Source organism: Triticum aestivum, chromosome 6A (genome assembly GCF_018294505.1).
Source record: "Triticum aestivum cultivar Chinese Spring chromosome 6A, IWGSC CS RefSeq v2.1, whole genome shotgun sequence".
NCBI lineage: Eukaryota > Viridiplantae > Streptophyta > Magnoliopsida > Poales > Poaceae > Triticum > Triticum aestivum.
In genome coordinates, this window is record NC_057809.1 from 464,984,970 (window position 1) to 465,002,611 (window position 17,642).

The following is a 17,642-nucleotide window of genomic DNA, read 5'->3' on the forward strand; positions in this document are numbered from 1 at the left end:
CGTTTAATGAACTTGCACAACAAGATGATGCTTACACTGCTCCTGATGTACAAGATAACACAGATGTTCCTAATATCTTTGAGAACCATCACGTCAATGACGCCGGTGAAAAGATTGCCTGTCGTGCTGTGGACATACAAGAGTTGATCAAGAAGAAGCCAACGTTCAAGGATGTTGAGGACGAAGAAGAAGATGACACCATGGGGAATTACGATTCAGACTGATACACATGGCGAAGATGTTGACGCTGCTGCTGCTGCGGATGATGATTACATTGCTTTTGTCGTATTTGCCTGCCAGAAGACGTTTTTTTATCTACTATGTGAAATTGTGTTTGCTATGACAACTGAAACCTGATGAACATGTTGTTTAGTATTTTGCTGTGAGAACATCACTTGTTATGTATGCTGATTTGTGTTTGGTGATTGTATGACAACTAAAACATGATGACATTGTTGTTTAGTTGTATTCATATTTGGCTGTGAAACTTGAATTTGATGACATAGTTTGCTGTTGGACTGCAATTTTCTCGACGTCTTTGAATGAGAACAAAGCTAACCCTACAGGGCCTCTGCTATTTATTTATTTATATGAGCAAAAGGGGATACCTCCTGATTTCCGTTAATAGAAATCATTAGATGTTCAAAACACTACGCCCAGCCTGCTACACAGGTTTCATTCATTACTAGTTTTAGCAAAGTGCTCATGTCGTAGCCACTAAATACATCACGAGTGCTACATACACTGCAAATAAAGAGACAATCATCCTACAGAGCACATCGATTTTGCCTATTATCTTCACAAGCTCTTTCATCTCCTCATTGCTGTCAAGGCCGTTCAGCAGATGTTGCTTGGCAATGATCAGAGGAACTGCATCTTTAACCTTCTGCTCTGCATCTTCCTCTTCTTCTATTCCTTCAGTTACTTGTCCAACACCCCAACCTGCTGGTATTGGGATTCCTCGGCTAACCAAATAATCAGCGTAGTTGCACTCCCCCACATCAGCAACTTCGCAGAAATACAAATCACACGAATCTTCCCTTTTCTGCACGAATCAAATTGGTAGATCATCAACCAAACTATTAAAAAAATCAGCAACTGAAAGCAGCAGAATAGCACTTAAACATATTATTACCCCATGATTCAGGCATTTGTAGAAGACTCGGCCAGGGTTGCGGATTGTGGTTGAGACGCGACGGATGACTCTGCGTGATTTGCAGCAGTGGCACCACACCAACGGCAGCGGGTTGTGATGAGCAATCGGCTGCGGTGTGCGTGCCGGCGAGGGTGTGATGAGACCCACATGCGATGGTATGGGTTGCGACTTGGCGCATATCTGGTTGTTTCCTGCTGAAGAGCAGGTGGACGAGCAGCCAGCGGACATGGTTGTTGCGGCCAGAGCTTCTGATGCTAGGCAGAGTAAGTAGAGAAGAGGAGAAGCGAACGTTGGATATGTCAGTTTCATTACTTGCAGAGTAGCATAGCACCATATATAGTCATAGTCTAGGTTTGGATTCGAACCAGCTACAGGAGCACGTCTTTCTTTTTTCTAAAACTCGGTAATGTCTCTTTACTGGTACACTAGCTTTTTTTGATCTAATACTGGTACACTAGCTTGTTCGGTATGCCTTCCCAAGTCTTTGATTTTCTTTCCCTTTTTTTGCGAGGACCTGATAGCTGGGACCCACCGGAAGGGCCTCTGTATTTCGCGAAAAAACGTTCCCCCCACTGACATGTCGGACCCACCAGCTATATCTTCGCACGCAAGGAAGTGCCTCCTTATTACGCACAAAAAATGAATACCCCCTGCTAGCTGGGACCCACCATAGTGGGAGGATGACTTGTGGGCCAACAAAGTTGACGGGGACGGAGGGCTTTGTCAACTTAGTCAATGTGAACGATTCTAGCTCCAGTGACCGTACGATGTCCATCCAACGGGCGTAGTGCTTCTTCAACCTCTGGTCTTCTTGCTCCAGCCGCCCAAAGCAGCGCCGGTCGTGCCGCATGCTCCTGCCTCCCGTGGCCGGCTGTGTTGCCGCGGAGGCCTCACCACCCCCTACTATTCCTACTGTTGGCCAGGCCCTGCGGCGACGGCAGCCTCACACCGCAACCGAACCAGTGAACCCTCGTACTCCTCTCCGCGCGGGCTTCCGCTGCCGCGTCTTCCCTAGCTCCACGTCGTCCCCTTCCTAGGCCTCGCCGTCGTCCACCGCCGTGGTGCTCTCCGCACGGTGTGGTCAACGTGGTCAAGGAACAACTTCCATCAGAAGAGTACTGTACGTGGAGAGGCTGACAGCTGGGTCCACGGCCACAGCCCAGTTTTTTTGTGATTTGCCAAGTAAGTCGCTTTGTCAGGCCTGTTCGGCTGCAAATCATTCAAGACGAGGAGAGCTTTCATTCTGCTGGCCGAGAAAATGGCCCATCAGTAATGAGAAATGGGCTGTACATTTTTAAAACACATCAAAACGGTAATTAGATTCAAATATCTTTTTTTCATTTCAAGATTTTAAATTACATTAATTTTTATGCGTGGAGAATTTGTTGGATTTTATATTGATATACATTTATTTTTAAAATTAGTTTGAATGTGAGTCAAAATTTTGGGATTAAAAATAGTTTGGACCACACCAAAATATGCAAAATTTTGTATAATTTTTTAACCGTGGCCACAATTTGGCCTGTAATGCTAACAAAAAGAATATGAGCTCCAAAAAAACCTTAAGAATTAGCAAATGGGCTGAAAATTATTAGAAACTAGTCGTCAACCCGTGCATTCGCACGGCTAGGCCCACAGAAATTAATTGTAGTTGAATTTTACCTAATAATCATTTTATTTGAAACTATGCTCAAAGTTATGCAATGGCATATTTAATTTGATTTTGCAACCAACCGGGATGGCTTTATACTTATTTTTGTTAGCCATGTGATGGAAATGTTTCATTTTTATGTAGAATACATTAACTTAGATGCTTCACATTCGGTTATAGTACTACTACGGTTGTTCCATCTTAGTAGAATCAACATCGTCACGCAATAGCTTTTGTGGTTCTAAAAACAACAGTAGACAATTATCATCTTTTCTTCAACAAATTAATAAACCAAGTCAATCTAATACCAAAATTTGTGCACCATATAAACTGATGCTAACATTAAATTCTTGAATAATTTAGCACTAAAAATATGCAAGATACCATGCTTGTGTACAATATTGTTAAAGTTTACAAAAGTTGCAATCTTCTCATTAAATGATGTTAGTCATCTTTGATGATAATTGTAACCCACAAAAGCTCAAAAATTAGTGCCGCTCAATAGATTTCTGTATCCCTATGTTTATTCATGAATATAATATAGCAAGAAACTTGTTGATTACTAATATTGTGGAAGTTGTCCGTCATCGTCAATTTTGTCTAGTCTATATGCACAGAAGCAGCAGAATTCACAGTGTTGTTGTATATTCTAATATTAGTATAACCAAATCATTCTGCAATAGTTTGTGTTGTGGCAAATGCTTAAAATAATCATAATCTTATTAAACTTCATTTGGTAAATTTGAGCCAAATTGATACTCTTATATAATCTGATGCCAATATATGAATTTCATAAACAAATTAGCACACCGACCGATTGCACATAAAATGACCACACTTGTACACAACAATCTTTGCAAATTGTCTAATGTAACAACCCAATCTAAAAGAAAAGTATACCTACATATTTTTTTGTATCACAGTGTTTCATCATGGATGTCAACAGAACATACTATCAACATGCACCAAGGAAAATGGCTATTAATACATAAATCTGTATGTTTTCTGCTAGTTGACAATGTTCATGTAACAAAGTTTCAGGTAAAACCTTCACTGATACTATGTTTTACCTTCTCATGCCATCAATTTGGTTGCATGGAAACACCATTGGTATAGAAATAGATAGCCATGAGGCATGCATATAATATATTGCCTGTTTCATTCATAATCAGCTATAGAGATAAAACAATACATCTATTGGAGAGTAGGTATACTTGATATGAGTGCCAACAACATCAACAGGTATGCTCGAAAAAATAATACTGGATTGATATTGTTTCCATGAAGTATTGCTTGTGTCCAGCTAGATGTACAGGCCGCCAACTTGTACGTCCAAGTAAATAGGAGGTACCTCCCGTAGCAGGTAGCTGTGTAGCAGTGCAATGTTAGATATCCGCCGGGAGAAGCTGGAGAAGTCAGATTTAGCGACATTAGGCAATAGAAAAAGATCAGAATGGCGGATGTTGACAGCGAGAAGAGAGGATTTTGGCACAGGGTGCAACTCACATTGCACAGAAAGGCACGTACATGTAGGCACTACCCAAGCAGCTTGAATGATTTTGTCCAGATGCGCTAGTGGGTAAGTATGTACGTAACGACGACGGTGGTCAATTTCTTCCGGCTCGAAAGGCCTCAACGACGGCAGCAAAACGGCACGATGCAGCGCCGAAGCAGCTTGTCGCCGGCATCCTGTCTGACGGCTTGTCCATGGTGGAAGCATGGCACATTGTTGCCTCGGCTGACAGGAATACAGGACGTTCACGGTGGCTGTGCGTCAAGGCGTCGTTGCGGACGGCCGGACCAACTCCCCGTTGACAGCCCGCCCAGGCGGCAGCTGTACTGCTCTTTGCAACTGCACCCGCTCGCGCCAGAGCTCGTCGCCTCCATAGCGGCGAAACGGACTGCAGGTCCATGGCGGCGCATGCCACGACTGCTGTCTGGCCGGATTCCACGGTCATGCCGCCAGCACATTGTGTTTTTTCTTCTCATGAAATCATAATGAAATTGCTCGTGTCATTGTCTTTGTTGGGCGTCATAGGTTCACGGATTGACTCGTCCACCGTGTTGTTCGTCAATACAGGATGCAAGACTTCGTTATGCCTCGTCGCCATCAATGGTTTTTCCTGGGCATAGGTTTGGAAAATACCATATGTCCTTCCAGGCACTGGAACTACATAATCTTTAACATCATTAGCTTAATCTCTTTCAAGATTAATTCTAGAACATCACGAAGTAGGCATGCATGAAGTCCTCTAATTGATCAACCAAGCTAGCGAATGGCTATTCACATGCATATTCTATGCGGGCATGCATCTCACGCTCACCCTGAGGAGTACTACCAGCCATCGGCATCGTCGTCTCATATCAGCATGCCTGCCGTCTCATGGTGTAGCAGTACGCACCTGCGGTCTTGGCACGGACGCGTCGATGGGAAGTTGGTCCGGCCGTTCGCGACGACACCTTGGCGCACTGCCTCCGTGAACGTCTTGATCACCGGGCCAACAACTTGCCGTGCATCCATCATGGATGAGATGCGCTGCCGATTTGGATTGAGTCTGCAACGACATGTGCTCACCTTTTTTTCCTTTGCATGTACTGATCGCCACGATTTGGTTTTGAAGATGTAACAGCAGAAAGTACCGACCATGCATGTTTTAAAATCAGGGCCAAGATATTAGAGATAGAGAAAGGATTACCATAATAAGTACCAATCAATTGGGGGCAGGCAGGGTAATAGCAGATTCTTTTTATTATTTTATAGGAATAAAGGAGCGTGAGCATAGGAGTCCTGCCGCACATGGCTGCTACAGGGCATGCTGTTGTTTTTCGACTGGATACTGGTTTATGCTAGGTCATTTTACGGATGTAGATAGATCGTGGCTGCTGGTGAATTCTTTTTAAGGGATACGATGCTAGCCATCCTACGGATATAGATATATCATTGTTTAATTTGATGAAAGAAATTTGTCCTCTCGAAAGATCTACACCGTAATAATTTGGTCCCACCAGATTAACGGTCCATAAATTCTAATTAACATGCGAATTTCTTGGAAGTCTGTAATTAGTATAGGTATAGATAGATTGATTGATTGATAATGGCACATGGGATGTATGCTGTTTTCCACAGATTTGAGGCTTTCCTGAAAAAAGGTTGACGCACAAGCAGTGACTGTTGGATGTCCATCCAATGGCCGTCGTGCTTCTTCAATCTCTGCTCTTCCTGCTCCAGCCGCTCAAACAGGCGCCTGCGGGACTGCCTGCTCCCTCCTCCCCGCGGCCGGCTCTACTGCCGCGCAGGCCTCACCATCCCACCGTACTCCCATCACTGGCCTAGCCATCCCTCTACTCACCCACACCTGCTATTATTCTCCGGCGATGGCAGACGAACCAGTAAACCCTCATACAGTCGTACTCCCCTCCACGTGGAAAACATCTGCCGAGTCTTCCCTGCCTCCGTGTCGTTCCCTTCCTAGGCCTCGCCATCGTCCACCACCCTGGTGCTCTCGGCACGGCCTGGTCAACGTGGTCAACGACCGACATGCATCCGAAGTGGACTGTACGTGGAGAGGCCGACAGCTGGGTCCACGGCCGCACGCAAGGAAATGCCTCCTTATTACGCGCAAAATAATGATTCCTCCACCTGACATCAGGGACCCACCGAAAGGTCCTCTGTATTTCGCGAAAAAACGTTACCACCGCTGACAGCTCGGACCCACCAGCTATATCTTCGCACGCAAGGAAGTGCCTCCTTATTACGCACAAAAAAATGAATACTCCCCCTGTTAGCTGGGACCGAGTATAGTGCAGGCTGACTTGTGGGCCTACTAAGTTGACGGGGATGGAGGGCTTTGTCAACTTAGTCAATAATGCACGATTCTAGCTCCAGTGACCGTACGATGTCCATCCAACGGCTGTAGTGCTCCTTCAACCTCTGGTCTTCTTGCTCCAGCCGCCCAAACCAGTGCCGGTCGTGCCTCGTGCTCCTGCCTCCCGTGGTCGGCTGTGATGCGGCGGAGGCCTCACCGCCCCCTACTACTCCCACCGCTGGCCAGGCCATCCCTCTACTCACCCACACCTGCTGTTATTCTCCGGCGACGGCAGACGAACCAGTAAACCCTCGTACAGTCGTACTCCCCTCTGCGTGGGAAACAACTGCCGAGTCTTCCCTGCCTCTGTGTCGTCCCCTTCCTAGGCCACGCCGTCATCCACTGCCCTGGTGCTCTCGGCGCGGCGTGGTCAACGTGGTCAAGGAACGACTTCCATCGGACGTGGACTGTACGTGGAGAGGCTGACAGCTGGGTCCATGGCGGTAGCAAGGAAGTGCCTCCTTATTACGTGGAAAATAACGACTCCTCCACCTGACAGTAGGGACCCACCGGATGGGCCACCGTATTTCGCGAAAAAAATATTTCCCCCTGACTGCTGGGACCCACCAGCTACACGTTCGCACACAAGGAAGTGCGTCTGGGCAAAAAAAACGATTCGCCCCCCTGACTGCTTGGACCCACCAGCTACATCTTCGCACACAAGGAAGTGCGTCCAGGAAAAAAACCAAAACGATTCACCCCCTGACTACTGGGACCCACCAGCTACATCTTCGCACGCAAGGAAGTGTGTCTGGGCAAAAAAAACGATTCGCCCCCTGACTACTGGGACCCACCAGCTACATCTTCGCAAGCAAGGAAGTGCCTGACAGTCGGGACCCACCTGGTCGAAGCGTAAATGGCGTTGTCATTCTGGTCGCGAACGTGTACGTACATATATACTGGTGGATGTAGAGGCGCGCACGTGTCATAGTAGAGGCGGCCAGGGTGCAAGAAAGAAAAGACGGCCATGTATGTGTACATACGGGCGGGGTCTCGAACGCCTACTCGCGCATACGTACGGCGAGGGCTCGTGTACATGGCTGGGTCGGAACGGAGAAACAACGTCATCGTCGTGTTCATGGGTCGGAACGGAATGCGTGGTCGTGTTCATCGGGAGGGCTTGGACAGAAGAGGCAATGGAAACGAGGCCTGGCGTACCCCACAACGGAGGAAACGAACCTCCTACGGTCGAAATGGGGGTCCTGTTGATCGGGAGGGGTGTGAGTAACGCAAAACGGAGGAAACGGGCCTCCTACGGTCGAAACGGGGGTCCTGTTGATCGGGACGGGTGTGGCGTACTGCAAAACGGAGGAAACGGACCTCCTACGGTTGAAACGGGGGTCCTGTTGATCGGGAGGGGTGTGGCGTACCGCAAAACGGAGGAAACAGACTTGTGTTGGACCGCTACGATCGAAACGGGGGTCCTGTTCATCGGGAGGGGTGTGGCGTACCGCAAAACGGGACTCCACGGGATACTGTTCATCTCCACCGTCGACCCCCTCCAGCCTCCACGAGCTACTGTTCATCCACCATCGACCTCCTCCAGCCTCCACGGGCTCCTGTTCATCCAGCCTCCACCGCGCGCTACTCCACTGGCTACTATTCAACCACCCCTCCACCGTCTACTGTTCATCCAGCCCTCCACACCACGGGGTCCTGTTCAACCACCCCTCCACGGGCACCCCTCCACCGTCTACTGTTCATCCTGCCCTCCACACCACGGGGTCCTATTCATCCACCCCTCCACGGGCACCCCTCCACCATCTACTATTCATCCAGCCCTCCACCACACCACGGGGTCCTGTTCATCCAGAGGCAACGCCACCGCTCACTGTTCATCCAACCCCCCCGCAACGCTCACTGTTCATCCCATCGATCGGCTTCAGTTAGCAGCAGTAGCCAAGGAATCGCTCGATCGGGTTCAGTTAACAGCCATCGATCGATCGCTCGGGTTCAGTAATGCGTAGCATGCAGTGCAATCGCTTGGGTTCAGTTAGAGACCAATGCCTCGCTCGGGTTCAGTTAGAGCCAATGCCTCGCACACACGCACATACGTGTACGAGAGAAACGCGCATCGCTTGGCCCCCGACCTCCCACCGTAACCGGGGACTCCCCGAAATTTTCCTCTCCCTCGCTTCTACCATGGTTTTTTCCGTCATGGACGGCCCAAAGAATGTCATGCAGCTGCGTCTCCAGCCCGCCCAGGACGAAAAGGCCATTTTCGGTCATGATTTTTTGTCATAGAAGTAGGAGCCCACCACATCTATGATGATACCGGGTTTTGTCACAATTATCGTCATAGAAGTGTCATATGTATGACAGATTTTTTTTTCGTTCGGCCCAAAATGTCACGGATGTGTCTTCTTTTTGTAGTGTCCATTGCAACATTCATCCAGGAGTTAAACGAGCACATTCGACGCTAAGAGAACCAGATATGCGCAAGCATGATAGATTTGAAGAAGGCGATGACAAGGATCACCGAGCTTGAAGAGGAAATCAAGGCTACACGCGACAATTACGAGGAGGAAGTCATCGTGCTAGTGGAGAATAATGACGACCTAACAAGGAAGCTAGGAGTTTTCATGGGAGACCCCGCGCCAGGAGGAGAAGACGACGAACCTAAGGAGATTCATTCTGAAGACTACATCATCATCGATGACACCGATTCTGACCCCGACGAGTGATGATGACTATGAAAACGAAGCTGGAGCGGATATCATGGAGTCTTCCACCGAACAATATTTCTAGATGACCACCACATGACTAATAGTTTTTCCTTCATGTATATAGTAGTAGTCCGAGCACTTTTAACGATAGTTCTAGACCGTTTGTATGCCCTTGCTTGCTTGATTGAGTGATATGATATGATTGTGTTTGTCTCATGTGCATATGGGTAGTGCTATCTCACTAGACCTCAATCTTTTCTAAACTCTTCCCTCTAAACCCATCAGATACCTCTGAGACGTGACCCCGATTTTGCTTTCCCACGGAGGTCACTCAGTTGATTGATACGTCTCCAACGTATCTATAATTTTTGATTGCTCCATGCTATATTATCTACTGTTTTGGACTATATTGGGCTTTATTTTCCACTTTTATATTATTTTTGGGACTAACCTATTGACCGGAGGCCCAGCCCAGAATTGTTGTTTTTTGCCTATTTCAGTGTTTCAGATAAACGGAATATCAAACGGAGTCCAAACGGAATAAAATCTTCGGGAACGTGATTTTCTCACCGAACGTGATCCAGAAGACTTGGACCCTGCTCCAAGGAACAAAAGAGGCGGTCACGAGGGTGGAGGGTGCCCCCCTAGGGCGCACCCCCTGCCTCGTGGGCCCCTCATTGCTCCTCCGGCGTACTTCTTCCTCCTATATATACACACGTACCCCCAAACGATCAGAACAGGAGCCAAAAACCTAATTCCACAGCCGCAACTTTCTGTATTTACGAGATCCCATCTTGGGGCTTGTTCCGGAGCTCCGCCGAAAGAGGGCCGTCATCACGGAGGGCTTCTACATCATCCTAGCCCTCCGATGAAGTGTGAGTAGTTTACCTCAGACCTTCGGGTCCATAGTTAGTAGCTAGATGGCTTCTTCTCTCTCTTTGAATCTCAATACAAAGTTCTCCCCCTCTCTTGTGGAGATCTATTTGATGTAATCTTCTTTTTGCGGTGTGTTTGTTGAGACCGATGAATTGTGGGTTTATGATCAAGTCTATCTATGAATAATATTTGAATCTTCTCTGAATTCTTTTATGTATGATTGGTTATCTTTGCAAGTCTCTTCGAATTATCCGTTTGTTTTGGCCAACTAGATTGGTAGTTCTTGCCATGGGAGAAGTGCTTAGCTTTGGGTTCGATCTTGCGGTGTCCTTACCCAGTGACAGAAGGGGCAGCAAGGCACGTATTGTATCATTGCCATCGAGGATAACAAGATGGGGCTTATTTCATATTGCATGAATTTATCTGTCTACATCATGTCATCTTGCTTAAGGCGTTACTCTGTTTTTAACTTAATACTCTAGATGCATGCTAGATAGCGGTCGATGAGCGGAGTAATAGTAGTAGATGCAGAATCGTTTCGATCTACTTGTCACGGACGTGATGCCTATATACATGATCATGCCTAGATATTTTCATAACTATGCTCAATTCTGTCAATTGCTCAACAGTAATTTGTTCACCCACTGTAGAATACTTATGCTCTTGAGAGAAGACACTAGTGAAACCTATGGCCCCCGGGTCTATTCTCATCATATCAATCTCCATCACTTTAATCTTGCTTTGCTTTTTTATTTTGCTTTTACTTTCTACTTTGCATCTTTATACCAAAAATACCAAAAATATTATATCTATCAGATCTCACTCTTGTAAGTGACCGTGAAGGGATTGACTACCCATAATCGCGTTGGTTGCGAGTAGCTATCGCTTTGTGCAGGTACGAGGACTTGAGCGTGGGCTCTGTAAAATCCCAAATTTTCAATTTGGAATGTTATACATTAGATCATCATTGCATATCATATTTTATTTTGCTTTTTGGCTGATCCTAGAAATTCTACGCAACTCAATGACCCACGGAGAGAGTTGGGGATTTCGTTATTTTCATATTCGAGTTTTCTCAAATTTTGAGAATAGGATCATTTGATTTTATTTATTTTATCATCAATTATTTCTATTACAAAAATATGAGAGAGGGAATAAAATGACTTTCCCAAAATAAAGAAATATTGAGGATTTAATAATAAAGTCAAATAAGATTTTATTTCAGAGTTTTTCGGTGTTTTATTTGAATTTCTGAAAAATGTGCGATTTTCAAAATTGCATTTTGGTCCCAAATAAATGTTCACCTTGTGCGTCTTGATTTTAGAAGCCCGTGAAAATTTATTTCGGAATTTTTGGAGTTCGTTTAGTATTTCTTTTTATTTTTCTTCCGAGTGGAATAATTAAAAAAACGAACCGACCTAACGGGTCGTGTCCGACTAGGACTCTGGCCCGACTAGGCAATATAAGCCGGCCCAGCCCCCTCGGGAGAAAACCCTAGCCGCCCCAGCCGCCCACCCCGCCCCCACGCGCCGCCGCCGCCGCCGCCCCCCCCCCCCCCCCCGCGCCGCCGCTGGATCCCGCCGCCGAGGTTCGCCACGCCTCGTTTTCCGTGCCGTCATTTTTAAAAAAAGATTGTTTTTTTTAGTTTCCGTTTTTTTAAATAGATCAGTTTTTCTGGTTTATTTAAATAGCGAGCGTTCGTCCGTTCGTTCGTTCTAGCGAGCGTTCGTCGTTTTTCTTTTTCTCGGATTAAATCCGCGATTTTTCTGATCGCGATTCCTGATCCGATTTTCGTTTTAGTATAACTTTTCACTTGTTTATCGGAATCAGGCGATTCAAGCGCCTAGAGTTTCGTCTCGAAACCCTCTATCCTTTTAACCAACTTAAACAAGATTTTGCTACTATAAAATTTGTCCTAGATCCAGATTACTAGAACAAAGTTGTTTTCTTTCGCCGTTTGACTTTCGTTGCTTGGTTCGATCTGATTCTTTTTGCCAACCGGAGTTCTTAAGTTGAACCTTCTGGTTAGATCTTTTATTTGCGTTTTACCCGTGCATTAGATGCGTACTTATTATATGCTTGTTTGTTTGTCTGCGATAGAATACCCGGAGTGCGCCGCCTGTTACTTCGAATCGTTAGGTTTCACGGATCATCAGCAAGGCAAGTAACACTTTGATCATACTTTTCTACTACCCAGTTTTATTGCATTAGACCAATCCTCACACATTGCATGATTAGGATCTAATTAAATTGTGGGATGGGAAGTAGATGAGGTAGTACCTATTACCTGTTATTATCAAACCTTTGGGAGTTACTTCTACGTTTGCTTATTATGCCATGCTATGCTAGTAGACGTGGATTGGGTGAGTGATATCCATGACAGATGTGAGTTTTGTTAATTAATGGTTTATCTAAGGTGGCAAACTAAACACACATCTGGGTGGATTGAGGCACCTGGGTATTCCAGGACTTGCCTGTTTTCTTTTGGACCGCCACCCAGGCTCAAAGGGATCATGAGACTATTCATACTAGAAACTTCCATGTGCAACCACAAGCTATTATGGGCTCTAGCATAGTTGACTAAGTCGTGCAAACTCTTACAGTGGTAGACTAGTATATGTAGGGGATGTAGGTGGTACGGTCTACCCGATCGTAAGGTGCTAGCGCTTCTGAAAGACTATGTCTCGGTCATCCGTCTTCTCAAACACCCTGTAGTGCGAGAAACCAAACGGAGGTGATCGAGTCTTGTGGGGAAAAGTGCGCAAACCTCTGCAGAGTGTAATAAACTAATCATGGTTAGCCGTGTCCCCGGTTATGGACATCTTGAGTATCTAGTACCTGGATTATAATGTGAATCTCAACATGTTACTCTAAAATTAATTTTGTTGGGTTATGTTTAACTAGCAAAAATGCCCGTGCATTGCAACGGGAGAATGTCACACAACAATCCACCCAAAGACCTTGTTTCATTCAAGGCAAAAGTTGCAGTGCTTTCTACAATAATATTAGTCATGTCCACCTTGCTAAGCCCCTAGACAACGTGAAATAGAAATTCATACAAAAAAATCAAAGCTTATTCATTTGTAAAAAAACATATTTACATTGTATGATAGGCCCAGACTATTCCCTCTCTTGCAAGGCTGGCCATTGCTTCACTTTATCGAGTGTCACCATGTCTGTGTTCTCTCCTTAAATGTAATATTGAACCTCTCCTGAAGAACATCAAATAGAGCGCTTGTGCCATCAGAGGTGAGGGTGATACCATGTACATCTGAAAGTTTTATCTTTTTGCATGAACCTATTCAAAGCACTAAAATCAAATGATAACTTTTGTCTGTTTGCTAATTTCTCCCATGGCTTAGGAGCATGCATTCTTCTACAGATTGACCACTTTTGACATATAAAAAATGTTCTCATGCCTTACCAAGTTATCATACAGGACAATCTCATACGAACAAAAAGTGGTTCTGATTACATAATATTAATTACTTATTCTAACACAAAAGCAAAATGCAAAATGACCCGCATAAGAGGGGCAAGGGATGTCTGAATATAGTTCCCGAGATTAGCATGCACAAGTGAGATTTTTGAGAAAATAAATGGGTTCCACAAGCTTAAAATATGCATAAAAATACAAAAGCAATCAGAAGTGGCCTCTCAAATACATGGTCAATAAAGGGCATTCAAGTATCCATGATCTTGGGACAAAGCAAACCCAGTCTGTTGCTAAATCCATGAATAGCTGGCAAATCACTGAATAATAAAGGAGTCAACACAAACTACCTAAGCCAGGGCAGACCAAAAGGCATGACATAGTCAGAAGGATAAGAATTCTCATATGAGGAAGTATCAGTCCCCCTTGAGCAGAATACCGAGTGATAACAATGTATCATATGAACAGAGTGAAACTGTATGTAATGGAAACTTTTAAACTAAAAGCCTATGGGGCAAGAATTTCTTCTCCCACAACACAAATTTTTTCTTCGTTGCGTTATCACCCTTGAATCTTCTGCTGCAATACGCTTCTCTTGAACCACACAGGAAAATTACAGAAAACATCAGTATGTACCTTATCATTCTTGTCTATTTCCTACAAATCCTTTTTATCAGTTGTTCACTATGAGAAACAATCTCAGGGAAAAGGTAGATTGATGACCAAAGAAATGAAATTACAGACCAGTATGCAGTATGATTGAATTATTAGAGAATCTGACTGCTATAGAAAATGCATTTAGTGAAACTTGATTATTATCTTCTTAAACCAAAAGAGAATGTATGGCTATAACAAAAAGGATTCAAGATGACAAAATAATAACATAATGATCAAGAAATGATGCAGGCAAAGGAGATACAAACACAAACCTGATGTTGCTAATAGATGGTTGCAGATGCATGGCTCTATACCCAATTTCGTAAGCAACATCTGTAGACTGCATAAGTTGGGTCGTTTAGGCTGTTCCCTATAAAAATAGTAGCATGTACTCTAGCTACTTCCCTAGCAATACTCTTTTTTGCGACGCTACTCTTCTAGCAAAAATAATAACTTAACAACTATTCTTCATTTCAAAATCGTTCATGAAAACCCACAGAAGTCCAGAATTCTTTGCCTATGATTAGCCCTGCAATTTGAAGACTTGCACTGAACTCATCATCCTGTTGCCTGAAGGAAATTTGGTGCGAACATCAAGCAGACTGTATGAGCTTCACAACCACAATAGCAGAGTACATAACTTGGTACTTTCATATTTAACATCTTCTACTTTGATATTGTTTCGGCAACTCAATGGAAAAGCTTGACAGAATAACATGGTTACAACTAATAGTCTGACGGCCAAACGCAAGAATTTCATACTGACAGGGAACCGACTCCATTGTAGGTTCAAGAGCTTCCAGGGGAGGCCACCATCGAGGGAGGCCCTTTCTAAAAGGAGGGACTTAACATGGGCGAGCAGAGACTACAATTGATAAGGACGGTCTGAGGGAAGCCTGAGGGCATGGTTGCAGGTGGTGGCGATTTCGCCTACAAAGCAGCTAGAGTACTAAAAGTGCAACGTTGAGCAACAGGTAACAACACTAACCTTCAATATAATGGCAAGGGAGCTATCCATGGAGGTGTCTAGTTGAGACTGAGTATGGATGGAGCTTCAAGCTAATACTATTACTAATTAAACTGAGCAAGACATCCGCATATACTTAAAGCTTTATCGAGATACCAGTGAGAGCAAAATCACTGGAAGCTAATACACAACCTTATAACAATATACTACACTGGGTATATCCACTATCATCTGGTCCAGCCGTTCAGGTGAAGTGAGCGTCAGTAGAACAATGATCTACAGACCACAAGAGTTCCAAAGCACCAATAATCAGAACATCTACAAAGAAACAAAGGAGCAAGCAACAGCCAAAAAATAGGATAAATTACGAACCTGAGAATCAGGTCGTGGAGTTCAAGGGGAAACTCCTCCATGCCCTCCTAGCAGGAGTTATTGTTCCACAAAACAAAGTATAAATTGTCATAGGTAACATCTGATGCTAAGCCATCTTGGTGCATAACACACACAAAAATATGATTTTATCTGTTGGATGTGACATAACATAGATGGGTCAAATTTCAGGGGCTTCTATCTACTAAATCCAAAGTATAAATTCAGAAACAATAAACTGAAACAAGAGCCATCAGAAGTAGCACCAATTCAGAAACAATAAACTGAAATAGGGGCTTCTATTTCTATCAACTGGTTAGCTTTCAAGGGGATACATACCTCTGGTGTAGCCACCGCAGGCGACATTGAACGGCTCAATGGATGTGCTTCTTCTGCCGGCAAACTTGGCGGAGGTAACATTGGAAGTTTCTTCGAAACTCACAATGATTCATCACACAAAAAAAATAGCATAGCAGCCATGTAGATATCATATATATCTCTGTTAAGAAGAAATAAGGAATATTACAAAGCTTAAGAGGAAACTCGCCTCTGCCACTTTTGGGTTTACACAAGTGTAATCCACTCGCTCACTAAGAACTTGCATGGCATTTCTAGTGTAACTATTTTATGAGCTTACAAATAAAAGCACAAAAATGAAAATAGCACATCATATATACACTGTTTGTGTTTGGAAGGATATCAATTAAATAAAAATAGATCTGTTAATGGACTTGTTTGTGTAGTAGCATAATTTTGTTCAAAATAAAACTGGACTTGTGCTAATGGGAGAGACAGAGAGTAGATGGGGGTTGCTTGACCTATCTTGGTGTAGCAGAGGCGTCATCCGAGGAGGTGCTTATGGCTAGGGTTCCTCCCTGTTGACCTGCATGGGAAGGGAAGGAAACGAGATGAGGAAGGGACGGGAAGGGGAGGGGAGGGGATGTGGACAAGATAGAACCTTGGAGCTGCAGGTCCATGGCGTCCTCCACATCTCCGTGAAGAAGCCCTTGATGGCGGCGACCATGGTGGATGGGGAATTCCCATGGCGTGCTCCATCTGCATCTGCAGCAGAGGACATGAAGAGAATGTGAGGTGTAGGGGTGGTGGATCCCAGCCAAGAAGGAAGGAGGGACGAACCTGGGCCGCCAGAGACGAGCCGGCGAAGCCCTGCCCGAAACCCTAGCCATGGGGGTGGCGTTTCGAGCGGGCGGTAGAGGCCGGGAGCGGAGAATCTAGCCGGAGAGTAGGGAGGAGCGGACTCTGGGGAGTTGGGGGCGTGCTGCGCGGCGTCGGAGCTCGCCGGAAGCTGCCGGCGTGGGTGGTGGCGGCGGCGGCGAGGACTTGAGCGAGAGGGAGAGGAGGCGAGCCTGTTCTCCTCCTTTGGTCGTGTTTTTTCTTTACCCAAATTTGCTCGGACCGTGGGTTGAATAATCCAAATGACAGGGTGTTTTGTGCAAAAACGAATCGTTTTCCCCGATCCACTTAAACAGGGACTGCGGGTTGAATTCTTGAAAATAGAGGGGCTCTTTTGCAAAAGTGACGACGACGTACGACCAGAAGCACTCCGTGCTTTATTAGTAGGGAAAGATGATGATGCTTAATTGGGATTGAGAATGCTGTCAACCATTCTCAATGTTTAACAACTACCATGATAGTAATTAAAATTTATTCCTTTGAAGTAGGGAAAAATTGGCTTTATGCAAAACTGTAACCATAGAGCTTTCCACAAGCCAAATATGCATATAGTATAGCTGTTTCATTCCATTACTCTCTGTGTGTTACCTTGCCAGCATATTCCATGTGCTGACCCATTTCGGGCTGCAACGTTAATGTTGCAGACTTTTCAGACGACGATTAAGGAGTTTTAGGTCGTGGTTCTATACTCAGTGATGCCGTTGGAGTTGATGGACTCACTTATCTTCCAAGCCTTCCACTGTTATCGTTATTAGATGGCCTTAAGCCATATTTATTGTAATAAATTCTCTTTTGAGACACTTGATG

The 17,642-nt window shown here is 44.9% G+C and overlaps 1 long non-coding RNA gene across 2 annotated transcripts; it reads right to left on the reverse strand.

Annotated features, from left to right (window-relative positions):
- Window positions 1-13,944: 13,944 nt before the first annotated feature.
- Window positions 13,945-16,788, reverse strand: LOC123130760 (uncharacterized). Of its 2 annotated transcripts, XR_006464005.1 has the most exons (6): window positions 16,779-16,788; window positions 16,600-16,703; window positions 16,460-16,524; window positions 15,981-16,140; window positions 15,645-15,794; window positions 13,945-15,548 (listed from the first exon to the last, which is right to left on the reverse strand). It is a non-coding gene; the product is annotated as an uncharacterized lncRNA (long non-coding RNA). The 2 variants fall into 2 exon arrangements; XR_006464004.1 differs by lacking the exon at window positions 16,779-16,788 and having other exon boundaries at window positions 16,600-16,772.
- Between the last annotated feature and the right edge of the window lie 854 nt (window positions 16,789-17,642).